A 14,001-nucleotide genomic window follows, 5' to 3' on the forward strand; every position below is an offset into this window, starting at 1 on the left:
GGGAGAGGGAGAGAGAGAGAGAGGGAGAGGGAGAGAGAGAGGGAGAGGGAGAAAGGGAGAGAGGGAAAAAGAGAGAGGGAGAGGGAGAGGGAAAGAGAGAGAGGGAGAGAGAGGGAGAGTGAGAGAGAGGGAGAGTGAGAGAGAGGGAGAGGGAAAGAGAGAGAGGGAGAGAGAGGGAGAGTGAGAGAGAGAGGGAGAGGGAGAGAAAGAGGGAGAGGGAGAGGGAGAAAGGGAGAGAGGGAGAGAGGGGAAGGGAGGGAGGGAGAGGGAGGGAGAGAGGGAGAGAGAGAGGGGGAGAGAGGAAGGAAGGAAGGAAGGAAGAGGAAGAGGAAGGGGAAGGGGAAGGGGAATAACACAAGATCAAGAAGGGAAAGAAAATAATAAAAGGGTGGGGGAGAGAATGCTACCTGATTTAAAATAAACAGATGAACAACAACAACAACAAAACCCTATATCTTTTCAAATTATTCAGTGCTATCTGTTATATACCCGATATATAAACGTGTGATGTACAAAGGCGGTGAGCAATGTGCAAAGTAATTGAGATTAGTGGGCCTGTAAGGGGTGGAAAGTAGGACTTCACATCTTCACAGGAAGGCACCACTTTCCACAAAACTTTCCACAAAGCCTGATCCATGACCACTGAACTCAGGAAGCCCAAACTGGCATGTTTGTAAGTGTTGTTGTTCGGCTGGAACCTCTGCCTGCCCCTGCACAAGCTGGGAAACCCTGTCTGCCTTCCTTCCCCCAAACCCAAAGGCACAAAACAAAACAAAAAAATACAAACAAACAAACAAACAAACAAACGAAACTCTCAGACAAAGGAACGTCTCTAAGAACCCAGGACAGCAGTCCTGGCAGCTGTGGCGGCCTCCTGCCTTGATGCTGCCAGCCACCCAAATTCCTGCCTAAATGCTCAAGTCTTGACCATACTTGGGCACAAACCTACCTTATGGATGACATGTCATCACCCTTTACCTGCAGTCTATAAAACTTCCTCATCCTAGTCAGGATGCACGGTTTCCTCAGCCCTGTTCTTTGGGACTCCTGAACCTGCCAAAGGGGAAGCACCTAATAAACTTACTTATATCTGTTTTTAGTCTAGACTGATCTGGCCTATATCTATCCTGCATCACCAAGAGACAGAAAAAGCCTACATTATAATAATAATTAATAATGATAATAATAATATTTAGTACTGTCGGTTGGGGGATTCTGTCAATGCATGAGAAATCATACATGTATATATGAGTATTGTGGCTTAGCGTTTTTAAATGTGTGTTGTGTAACAGACTATCTCGAACACATGTACCTAAAAGAGAACAAAGCATGAATACCACCAAAATCCAATTTGATGAAGCAAAGAGTTTTATTGGGGCTACATACAGGAATATGTGTGAGGAGTTACTAACGGGGCAGAAATGACTCAAACACCAAAGCCCACCCAGCATGGGTGACAGCTCACAAAATCTGCAAGCCTGGAGCACACACTGTGCAGCCTGTAGGCACCTCAGCAGGTTAGAGACTGTCCTTTCCTGGTGGGCAGTTGGTCTGAGCCTCTTGGGGCAGTTTGGTTCGTCTTCGCCTCTTCTTGTCAATGTGGCTAGTTGCTGCTTCTTCCTGGTTAGCTGAGCTTGCCTAACAGTCTCTTTCCAGATTGGCTTGTCTGAGCGTGACTCTCAGCAGTCTTTGCTATTCGCTTGGGAAAGGAAGAGCCTAATGGTTCTGGTCCTTCAAGGACTTCCTGAAGCCCCTTTGAGTTAATTACTTCCTGTCTTAAAGGGCTTCCCTGCAGGATGAAATGTTTCCATCTCAAAACTGCTACACAACAATTTGACACAATCCAAAGACACCTGGGAAGAGGGCTCTCAGAAGAGGATTTTTCTACATCAGACTCGATTGTGGCATGTCTGTAGAGCATTTTCTTCATTGCTGATTGATGTAAGAGAGACCAACACACTCTGGATTATTTCATCCCTAGAGACATAGGCCTTGGTTTTATTTATTTATCTAGCATTAAATATATTATTTATTCATTACATAATATACTATAAACATAACTTATTTAATATTATATAGTACAAATATATTAATAATACATTATATATTGTTATATTTATTATATATTAAGATAAAGTATAATTATTATACATTTAATATAATATATATTAGCTAAACAAGGCAAAAAATTCTTCCAGTCTCTGATTCAGTTCCTGCCTCCAAATTCCTCCATCCAGCTCCTTCCCTGACTCCCTGGATAACAGACTGTAAGATGCAAGTGTAATCCAAATAAAACCTTCCGACCCTGTCTAAGTTGTTCTCCCTTCCCCTCAGTGTTGATCATGGCAACAGAAACCAACTAGAATGTATATGCACATCCTGGGCTTGTTATGTTTCCATTCGTTTCTACTAGATTTGCATTTCTAAAGATAAACATTAGGATATCTTTGTCTTCATTTCTTCTTAACAAACTTTGAAGTCACTTTTCTCAGGGGAGTAAGTCTGAACTTGGAGCTAGCTGTGTTTCAAATCTTTCATACATGCTCTTCTCACAAAGCAAGCTGGATCACATCGGCGACTTTACCTCATATTATATGACATCTTGAAAAAATGTCCCTGAGCACAGTCTTTTCAAAATTCGCAGCTCTTGACTGGCCTGGCAGTGGCATAACCCTGATTCATTTGAAGCTGTAACTCTTGCTATACCCCACATTCTCTGGAGGCCCATTTACCAACCTGTTTTTTTAATTTCTACACAGCTGACACACCGATCATACTGAAACATACTGAATAATTCATATCAAGTATATTTTATTTATTAGATACCTTTTAAAACTCCACAGAGAAGTTGGGGTTGTGCTCTTTTTTTGTAGAGTTAAGAATGCCTCTCTTGGCTCTGACAGTACCTGACTAATACAGATGTAGAGGCTCACAGCCATCCATTGAACTGAGTATAGGGTCCCCAGTGAAGGAGTTAGAGAAAGGACCAATGGAGCTGAAGGGTTTGCAGCCCCTTAGGACAAACAACAATATGAATTAACCAGTACCCTCAGAGCTCCCAGAGTCTCAACCACCAACCTAGGACTGCACATGGAGGGGCCTGATTGTTCTGGCAGCATGTGTATAGTAGAGGATTGCAAATTCAATCATCAATAGGAGGAGAGGACCTTGGCCCTGTGAAGGTTCTGTGCCCCAGTGTAGGGGAATGCCAGGGCCAATAAGTGGGAGAGGGTGGGGTGGCAGGCATGGGAAGGGGGGAGGCAACAGGGGTTTGTTTTTGTTGTTTTTGTTTGTTTGTTTGTTTGTTGGAGGGGAAACTGGGAAAGGAGAAATTTACATGTAAATATCTAATAAAAAATAAAAAAATAAAAAAAATAAAGAATGCCTCTCTTACTCTTCAATAACAGTTCTGACTTTCCAAGAAGGACTTTAGACAATGACTCCCAGGGTTTGGAATTTCACAATCTGGGAAATCTAGAAAACTAATCATAAAAGCCACATAAAATACCAGTTTTTATTCTGTGTCACCACATTCAAAATTTCCTAACAGTAATTCTCATTTTATGATTTGTAATTCTCTAAAAAAGTGTGGGTGTGTGTATATATATATAAACAAAAACATAATTTTGCCATAGGGCTATAGTTCTGGTAAATTTAGAATGATAGAATTTTAGAACATTGTCTTTAACTGAGTTTGTGATGAATGTAAACTTAAGGCATATTGAAATTCACTGGCTTAGAGTGAAGTGAGATTTCTCTCACTGGGATAGGAAAAGAGCACACATCTAGGAGGCCTTTGATGTGGTTAGGTATTCACATTACCCTGGGAATCTGGATAAAAAAAGATATTAGAAACACACACCAGCTGGTCTGGATCCTGTGGAATCATCACAGCACTGCATCTTGGTTTTCTGCTGCTTTGTCTATTGACATTTACACTGGAACTTAAAACATCCCAGCACGGATCTTAGCCTGCATGTGCTAATTTGACCTAGAAACAGTCTCATGCAAATATGTGCGCAAGATATTAATACTGGAAACCTAAGACTCTTAGATCTATTTCCATGGTTAAAACAGGATTCATATTTAATAAATAAACTTCTCAGCTCATTAACAGTTGTTCCACTTCAATTGCTCTGTCACATATTCTACAGAAGAGAACATTGCGTTCTTCATGAGATAGCTGTGGTCTGGCATGCATGGAGATTGAGTTATCAGGTCAACTTGATTTACTTCTGAGCTTCTGCGCCCATCAGGACAGAAGGCTACATTTGGAAGTTGCTCTAAGTATCAAAATTATAATCACTGCAAACTAGGTCTAGAAAGGGCAATGCCCAGGGCAGGCCAGTTTCTATCATGCAGACACTAGGGAAACTTTTCAAGATAACAAACCATTAAAAAGAATTTCGATAACAATTACAGAGATTGCTTTCAATCCTCCTTGAACAAATATATAAATCAGACCCCTAAGAAACCTGATATTATCTGAGGCTAGCTACTTCTGTTTATGAGCCATTTATTTTCTCAATTGGCAATAACTCCATGCTTTCTTATAGTTTATATTATTTTCCTCCCCATTGCCAAATTTGTGATCTTTAGTCTAGCCCACTGGTTTTCTTCATATTTGATATAGAAAACTGTTGACTGGTCAGATTCTGTCAGCCACACTTTGCAAATTCTCCCATTTCTACTCTCCAGATAAACCCTACTTCCAGTCACAGGAACCCCTCCCTACATGGGCCACACAAAGCATGGGAGACATACTAAGCTGGTGATGTGCCAGGTTTTAGTTGACACTGCAAATTGATTCAATGACTACAACTTCCTAATACAGATTCATTTTTTCTTATAGCACCCTCTTTTCTTCTTAATTGCTTTCTCTGTCTAGTACAAGAGAGTACTTTGAATCAGTTTTCTTGATTGAATATATGATCTGCTCAACGGTCTCTAAAAATACCAAATTTTGGGGGCTGGGGGATTAACTGGTTAAGATTGAGAGGAAGTAGGAAAGGGAAAGAGGAAATAGAAGATAGCACAGCCTTCAAGTTGTGAATGGTAATTGGGGTTTGTTTTGTCCTTAACAACTGGACATCTCCCCCGACCCACCACCAACACCCAGCAAAGAAACAAACCACTTCCATCTTTCAGAAAATTGCCCTCAAGATTCTGATAATGTGGGAGAAAAGATTGCACTTTCTCTCTCTTCTCAACAAGATATTCTAATAAAACTTTTTCTGAAATATTGTGTCCAGCTATTTCCTGTAGTTAAGACAATGCAGTTCCTTGTGTCTTGTGAAAGAACAACACCTAGGGAACTGATACAATAGGTTTCAGTATTTCTGTGATCATGAGAAACCCACCCTGCTCTAATAACCTGCTTATAGCATTCAAAGGATTATTTTCTAGTTCCTTCCAAACCCTGGCTTTGCATAGCTCAACAGATGTGCTTTTATTAGGCTGAACCCATTTTTTTATTAAATAAAAGGAAGTTAATGAACATGTTATAAAGACCCAGGCGTGGCGAAGCTATGAAGCAGAGGGAATGGTGATCCAGTAATATCCATGAACCATATTCCTTTTATCAATGGGGGGATAGAGCTCACAATATATTCTTGGGCAAAGAAGGAAGGAAAACACTCGTTATATGATTAAAAATGTCACGTACAAGTCAATAAGACAAATCAGCAACCTACAGATTGGGAAAAAAATCTTCACTAACCCCACATCTGACAGAGGGCTAATATCCAAACAAATAACGAACAATGGATTTTAGAAAAAAAATTAAAAAAACAACTCAAAGATGAGAGATAGCTTAGGTATATTATAATAATCAATATTACATGTACAAAAAATGAAACTAGGCCTAATCCTCTATGTTAAACACAGATTAACGTCAAATGAACAGAAATGTATTTACAAAATTTATTATAAGCCTTCAGGGTAAAAAGCAGGAACATGCTCTAGGACATTGCCAAAGTGTTCTTAGAAATAACATTGAAACCAGTTTGTGAGAGTGAAAGTTGATAAGTTAGATCTCATCAAATGAAAAATTGTTATTCTGTGGAAAATAGTATTAGGACAACAAATACAAGTCAAAGAGTAAATATTTGCAAATAAAAACCTGACAAAGGTTCCTCTGAAAATTCAATAAATACCATCAACTCTTCCTTCTATATAGACGCTAAGGAATAGGATAGCAGTTTCAGAAGGTCGGGTTGTGGACCTGAGAGGGAAAAGAGAGACATTAGTCAAGCATACAAAGTTTCATCCATCCGGAGGGGAATTAGGGATCCACTTTGCATGAATGACCACTGTAAATAACAATGACTGAAAAGTTAGTGCCTCAAAATTGTAGGGTTCAAAGGTTTTTCACTACATAACAAGGATAAGTATACTGGATGCTAGATTAATTAGTATGGTTTAATCATTTTACAGCATAGTATTCCATCGCATCCCATGAATACACTAACAACCACTTGTCAAAGTACAAATAAATAATTAAAAACTTAAATGCTCAGTGGTAAACAATCACTTGACTGGATCAACAACATTCAAACCCCCAAAGTTGCCACTGCACACTTATTCAAATGGCTAAAATAAAAGATCCGATACCAAGTGCTGACAAGGATGTAGGACAACTGGAAATTTGAAATCTTGCTTACACATATTTAAATGTTCACTCTGAAAAAAATTAGTTAAATATCTAATCATTACATAACACAAAAATCTCATTTCTGGGCATAGACCTTAGAAAAATGAAAATGGTATTTACGCAAATGCTTATATGTGACTGTCAGTAGCATACTTACTTGCAATAGCCACAAATTATTATGTGCAACTTGGAAGCAATCTGGATGTCTTCCACAGAACTTTCCTTCATGGAATGCTATCCAAAGTGAAAAAGGATGAGCTACCAATGCAGAAAACAAAACTGATGGACCCTAAGCACATCATGCTACCTATAAGAAACCTGCATCAAAGTTACTCATCTTGTTAGGTACTGTTTCTATAATATACTCAGAAAGACAAAATTGTGTTAGTGGAGATAAGTGGTTGGGAGTGCTCCTGAATAAAGGAAATATATTATTTAAAACTGTAATGGGTGTGGGGGGCAGCGAGGTAGATGGCTTAGCAGGAAAAGGGGCTAAATATCTAGCCTGGGAACTTTTGTGGGATCCTAGGGACCCACATAGTGGAGGCAACTTACAGGCAGTCTTCTGATTCACACATTTATGCCTTATCACATATATCATGACGTGTGAGTGTACGTATACACACACACACACAGAGACACAGACACACACACACACAGAGAAAGCCATATTACTAGCTTGTTTCATATTTATGTATGGATTCTTGGACCAGTAGATGTATAATCAACACAGGAGAAAAGAAAAAAATTATTATCTTGCCATTCTCAATAAGACTAGAAGAAAAAAGAAACCATTTCATGGGCCATGATAATATTATAGCTCAAAATAAGAATTTGGAGGATTTACCATGATTGTACAATGATGTAAGTTAATAGAAAATTTACAAACTTCCCTCATTCTGTAGTCTTCATACTGTGTGACACTGTGTGTGTGTGTGTGTGTGTGTGTGTGTGTGTGTGTGTTTGCGCATGTGTGTAGGGTGATAGCTAATTGGGTCCAGTTGATAGGATTTATAACTCGCCATGCAAATCTCTTGTTTTCTAGATTAGGTCCATTAAACTGGGAAGACCCTCCAAAAATGTGAGCTGTCTTGTGCCACTGGTTGGAGGTCCAGAGTAAATATAAAAGAGGAAGTGAGCTGAGCGCCAACCCTTTGCTCTCTGAGTGTGGATGGCGTGTGACCAGCAACCTCACACTCCCATTGCCTTGACGTCAATCAGTGATAGACTGTAGCCTTAAACCAGAAGCCAACAAGGTTTTCCCTCCTTATGCTGCTTTGTCGGGTATTCCATGAGACCAGTGATGGAGGAAATCAATACAGCACCCAGCCTGCTTTCCTTGGCCGTTCCAGTGCGTGCATGTCACCTTTACTTGTCTAGCTGGCTTTTGTCCCTTATGTTGTTGTTTTGCTTTGCTTACTTTTCCCATATTCTCCATTCTACTTTTACAAAAAAAAAGAGAAAAAAAATCACAAGACAGAAGATTTGGAGATTACCATTATTTTAATGTAGTGTAAATCTACAGGAAAATAAAAAAGACAAACAGGTAGCCCCTATTGACTTCTGGGAGCCTCCCCAAACCCAGGTCTCAGGGACTTCTTAGAGATACACCCCATCCTACCCTCATCCCTGGGAGTTGAAGATTTCCATTCATTCTCCTGTCCCTCTGGCCCTCTCTCCTGTCCCTCACCAGCTCCTGCTCCTACTCCTGCATTTCCCTCCCCCATTTCCTCCCACCTAGTTCCCTCCTTCCCTCTGTCTCCTATGACTATTTTATTCCCATTTCAAAATGAGATTCAAGCATCCTTACTTGTCTCTTCTTTTTTGCTTAACTTCTTTGGATTTTTACGGGGGAGGGGGAAAGGAGGGAGTCAACATTTGGAATGTAAATAAATAAATAAATAAATAAATAAATAAAGACACAGCTCCTTCACTTCAGGTTTTCTTGAACTTTATATATATGCCATATGTAATGGGTAACCTTGTCAAGGGATCACTTAAAAACAAATTCCAGAAGAATGCCCCAAATTTAGTACATACATGGTTCTATTTCTTACTGCTTCCTTGGAAATTACAAAGAATAAAAATTACAAGTTGATTTTAATCAATTTGATTTTGTGTTTTATTATGGACATTTATGAAGGATCTACAGATTTAGATCTAATTAAGTCATTTCTCTCATTGTTTTTATTGCTAAGTATATTGTATTAAATTCAGAGTCATAAATCAAAATAATCAGCATATTCATTCAGCTAAAAGTCAGCCTCATTGGAGATAAATAACCTTTTGAAAATGAGAAATGTCCAATAGTGCTAACCCATAAGGAATATACAATGAAGTCATCATTAATTTGTCAGCCTATAATTGGGAAATGTGTTTAATTAGTTATTTATGGACTGTAAAGAAGGAAAGACTGCTAGTTATAATCCCAGTCTTCATGTCTCACACTTTGTTTCATTTTTTAAGAGACATTTTTAAAACATCTCCGAGAAGAATTGTACAAGATCAAGCCAGGCAACCTCCTCCCATGGAGTGAGAGGAACTAATGAGCTCTCTGAGGGATCACCAGTCAGTGTCCTTAAAGGGTCTGGCCCCGATACGACATCCATGCTCTAGAGAATTGGTTCTCAACCCATGCGTTGTGACTCTTTGTGGGGGTGTCAAATAACCCTTTCACAGGGAATGCCTAAGACCATCTGCATATTAGATATTTACATTTCAGTTCACAACAGTAGCAAAATGACAGTTATGAAGTAGCGATGAAAATAATTTTATGGTTGGGGATCACCACAACATGAGGAGCTGTATTAAAGGGTCTCAGCATTAGGAAGGCTGAGAACCACTGATCTAGTGGGTGGACCCACACCCTCAAAGTGCATGGGTAGCACAGAATGGACAGGGTGGGTTATTTTTTAAAAGGAAAAAGGTTGTAGGTTCTCCTTTAAGATTCATTGAACCAGTTGGTGAATGACTTTATAGATAGACCATCTTAATACATACACCATTTCTTAAATGAATAACCTGTTCTCTGTGAGCTGAGAATAAAGTCACTCACTAAGTCAAATAGCTTTGACCATAGCAGGAAGTCTGTATCCAAAAATCGTGCCTACAATTCATTCCTTGGCGCAGAAGAACTATCAACTCTCAGCTTAGCTAAGATGGAGGTAAAATCCTTTGGTGATGTGCGGGTCATTGAAGTACAGCCTTATTACAATGAAACCCAGTGTCTAAAAATTGTTCTTATTTTGGGCTTGTACCACAGTAAGAGCCAAGATTTTAAACTCTACTAAGTACAAAACAAACAAACAAACAAAAAGACTTTACATATTTATGTTCATTTAAGAAAATACTAGTAGAGATGTATTATTTAGAAACATACGGTTAATATGTTTGGAGTTATTTAAACTTTATATTGAGAAAAAATGTATTTTCATTAGTGTTGTAGACAAGCATCTACATAAGACTGTTAAATTGATTGTTGTTTTATATCAAACAACTTTTATAATACTTATTTTTATTGTTATAATATTTTATAAATTTTAAGGAATATGACAAAAAAGATATTGTAGGTATTGAAGGGGGTCTCTGGGAGGAGTTGGGGTACAAAAGGGAAACAAGAATGTGATTTAATTCTATTTACTTAAAGTATGTTTTTAAATGGTAGCAAATTCAGATAAATTGAAATCATGTAACTTTTCTCATCATAATGCAATAAAAGTAAAAAAAAGAATTGTCTGTGCAACACTGGGAAAAAAAAAGATTCATGACTTAAAGGATTCATGATTGAGTGATGGTTTTCTGTCATGGTCACCATCTGCTGCAAAGGGCAAGTTGCCTTGGTGCAGGAAAAGGAGCACACTTATCTATGGGTATGTGGACAAATCTGTGGAGTTCACTTCCACCTCAGGGAGCTCTGAACACCTATGTCTGAGGTTAATGGTGTCTTCAGCAGCAGAGACTTAACCTTCTACCTCGGGGAAAAACCAAGAACAACAGCAAGAGACTGTAATATTTTGGGAGTCTTGGACAATCCTGAACAACAACGCAAAGAATGACTTCTCACATCCTGGTGTTGGACTTTTGTGAACCCCCAAAGGCTCAGAGAAGGTTGCAGAAAAGTGGGAAGGCACAAAGGCAATAAAATCCAGAAGATCAGGGAGTTTGCTGTGAGACTGTGTATCTCTCCTCGTAATGTCAGAAGCCACACCCATAGTCTTAAAGTCACAGCAACATGACTGCCAAAGCATGTACTGCATAAGGACAATAATAGACATACCAAGGTGAATGGGAGGTGGAGCACAGGACCTCAGCCATAGGCAAAGAATCATAGGCAATTAAGGAATGCTAAGAGTGGGAGAAACAATCTTCTCAATACCAAACTGGCAGCCCTCAAAGCATACATATATAAACATTAAGCAGACTAAGCAGGAATATTTGGACACCCTTCCTCTCCTCCATCCTTTGCCTCCTCACTACTGTGAGGTGAGTAAGTTCCTATAACAAGCACTTACGAAACAATGTTCTACCTTGACACTGGCCTAAGAAATCATGGGCACACATTTCTGAACCCAAGAGCCAAAAGAGATACTTCATCTTTATAGGCTGTTAGTCTCCAGTACTCTGTCACAGAGATGAATAGCCAAAAAACAGATCCCACAGAGGGAAGTGTTGTCGCATCCTCTTCCCTGGGATGAGCAAAGTTTGTTCATGGTCCCTTGGCCCTCTCAGAGATACATTACCTCCACCTGCACCATGTTCCTCTAATTAGAGCATTTCTTCTTAAAAGGCATTGCTAAATTTAAAAGGCTTCAAACCACATGTTTGTGACAGACTAAAACATTCTGGACCAGAAAATTGTGCTTGCTGTTGGCATGACATCAGCATTGGCCTTGGCTGTACCCAATTTAGACATCAGAAACTTGTTCCATTTGTGCTCTGCCATTTATCCATTATAGCCATTCAGTTTCTCCACATACTCCCCCAATTATCTACCAATTCAGTCCATTTACCCTGTCATTGCTACTGTAAAAACGTCACCTATAGCATTTACCTGCATTTGGGTGGAACTTTCAAGGGCCCCTCACTGGCTTTGTGATTCATTTATTTTCCCTCTTCCTGTTCAATTTTGTACTTACCACTCATTACAAAAATGGGAGCTGTGGCTGCAGACAAATGCATTGGCAAGAACCTAAATGCACAATTAGCCATTTAGCCTTGAAAAAAAAAGCAACATATAGTGGCTGTAAAATAGATATGGGCCACAGGGCAGAAGCCATACTTTAACCTCACTCAGCAGAGCACCTGCACCTAGGTCCGGGTGCCACTTACTGTCCTATTAGTCTTGATAACAGCTGTGCTTTAGAATGGAACAATGTTTCTCCTACCACAGATCAAAAGGACTTAGAAAAGTGTCCCATCATCCTATTTGAGAGGCCAATAAAGTAATCATTCAATTTTTCTGTGTTATTAGAAACTTGAGAGTTAATAGTGCTGTCACCAGCCACTGGGCAGCAGTGGAATTAATGTTCTTGAGTTTTAATGAGGTGCATCTGTCTTGTTTTGTATAAAAATTATCCTATTCTGACATTTGGAAAGAGGACATGTCTGAATCCTCCAATGTACACATACTTACACATACTTCTTACACACACAGCCACACACACACTTATGCATACTTCTCTCACACATCTGAGGATGTTTCTATCTTTCACTTTTTATAGTGATCAATTGGCATAATAATTTTGAAGACTGACATTTAAAATATTTATTTATCTTTTATGACACCCATAATACCATATATATATATAAATATATATAAATATATATATATATATATATAGTTTATGCTAAGAAAAATATCCCAACACACGGAACAACTAACTCCAGCACTTGCCAAAATAAGCAAGATTATTTTATATTATGAAAAATAATCCATTTGGTAATAATTTAAAACCTGATAAGAGAACTATCAAATTAACAAGAATTATATAAAAAGAAAAACTCTTGGGAAATATGACTATTCAATTGGCAGCTTCAATCATCTTTCTTGATGTGTCCAGATGGGAATCTAATAGACGAATTGATGATTTCTCTACATGGGTTAGACAAGAGGTAAGCCATAACCAGCTGTTGTGTTGACAAAACACTCATTAGCATTCACCTGCTGAGATCACTGAAAGCCAGATGGGAGCCAGAAATGCTAGTTAAGGACTAGTATTCATGACTCTTCTAGTTAAGTACTAGTTTGAATACCTATCCTAGTTAAGTACTAGTTTGGATGTTTGCTCTTCAGAAAATCTAATTTTTATCCAGGGAGTCAAAGTGCACAGCTAAAATATTATATTTTCTAGTCATTCTGTAACTTTTAGTCACTGGTAGATGAAAGAGGAAGTAAGTGGATAGGGCTTATAAGGGAGACAATTTCCCCAAGAGGATGAATGTTCATTTATGGCCTTGTCTATTGCACCCCACATATAGTGCACACCAGCACTCTGAAGTCACCTAGGACCATTTTGAAATGAATGAGAGGGGTCAAGGATGGAAGGACAGAAGTAAGAAGTTGTGCCCACAAGATCTATGGTACTAACTTTTCAACCTTAAGCTTTCCATCCCTAGATCTCTCATAGAGAAGAAAAAAGAAAAGTATGTGTGTGTGTGTGTGTGTGTGTGTGTGTGTGTGTGTGTGTATGTGTGTCTGTCCATGTATGGTATGCATTTTTGGGTACAAGTGTGTGTAACTCACATGTACATGCATGCTGTTGTGGAGGCTAGAAGTTGGAACTTAATAATTTGCTGTTTCTGGTAGACTGGCTCCACAGCAAAGCCCTGTTGCTAGCGTCCTCAATGCAGGGGTTATTGTTGTGTGTCATCTCTTTTGGATTACACTAGAGTAGTGCTGAGGATTTGAACTTAGCTCCTCAGGCTTGTGCAGCTCACCACCTGCTAAACTACCTCCTCAGTCCCAGAAACTGTATCTTTTTCACATCATAGTTATAAAAGTTTTCTGTTCAATGAATTCTGGCAGCACTGACGTTGGCTAATCAGTCATCTTATGTTAAGTATCATACATGTCTCAGACTATGACTTACATTCTGTAGCAGAAACTGAGGTCATTGTTGCCCTCTGTCTTAAAACTTATTTTAAGAAATAAGACTAACAGTGAGCAAACTAAGTATTAAAACTTCTTTTGGAAATAAACACACACTCAAATAGCTTTCTTTGGAGGAGAAGCTGCTTAATTTACAACCTTTGTAATCGATAGTAAACCTTCAGCTATGGTGTGGTCATACTCAAGTTCTCCTGACATGCTGCTGACCTCTTATAGGGAGAGGTCACCTCGAGCCTCCATG

At 38.9% G+C, this 14,001-nt stretch overlaps 1 long non-coding RNA gene across 2 annotated transcripts in view; it reads right to left on the bottom strand.

Moving 5' to 3' along the window:
* The window catches only part of LOC116083247, a 186,291-nt gene that overhangs the window by 54,985 nt on the left and 117,305 nt on the right, over nt 1-14,001 (bottom strand). The gene's annotated exons all lie outside the window — the stretch shown is intronic.

The sequence above is a fragment of the Mastomys coucha genome, unplaced genomic scaffold (genome assembly GCF_008632895.1).
Source record: "Mastomys coucha isolate ucsf_1 unplaced genomic scaffold, UCSF_Mcou_1 pScaffold8, whole genome shotgun sequence".
NCBI classification, from domain to species: domain Eukaryota; kingdom Metazoa; phylum Chordata; class Mammalia; order Rodentia; family Muridae; genus Mastomys; species Mastomys coucha.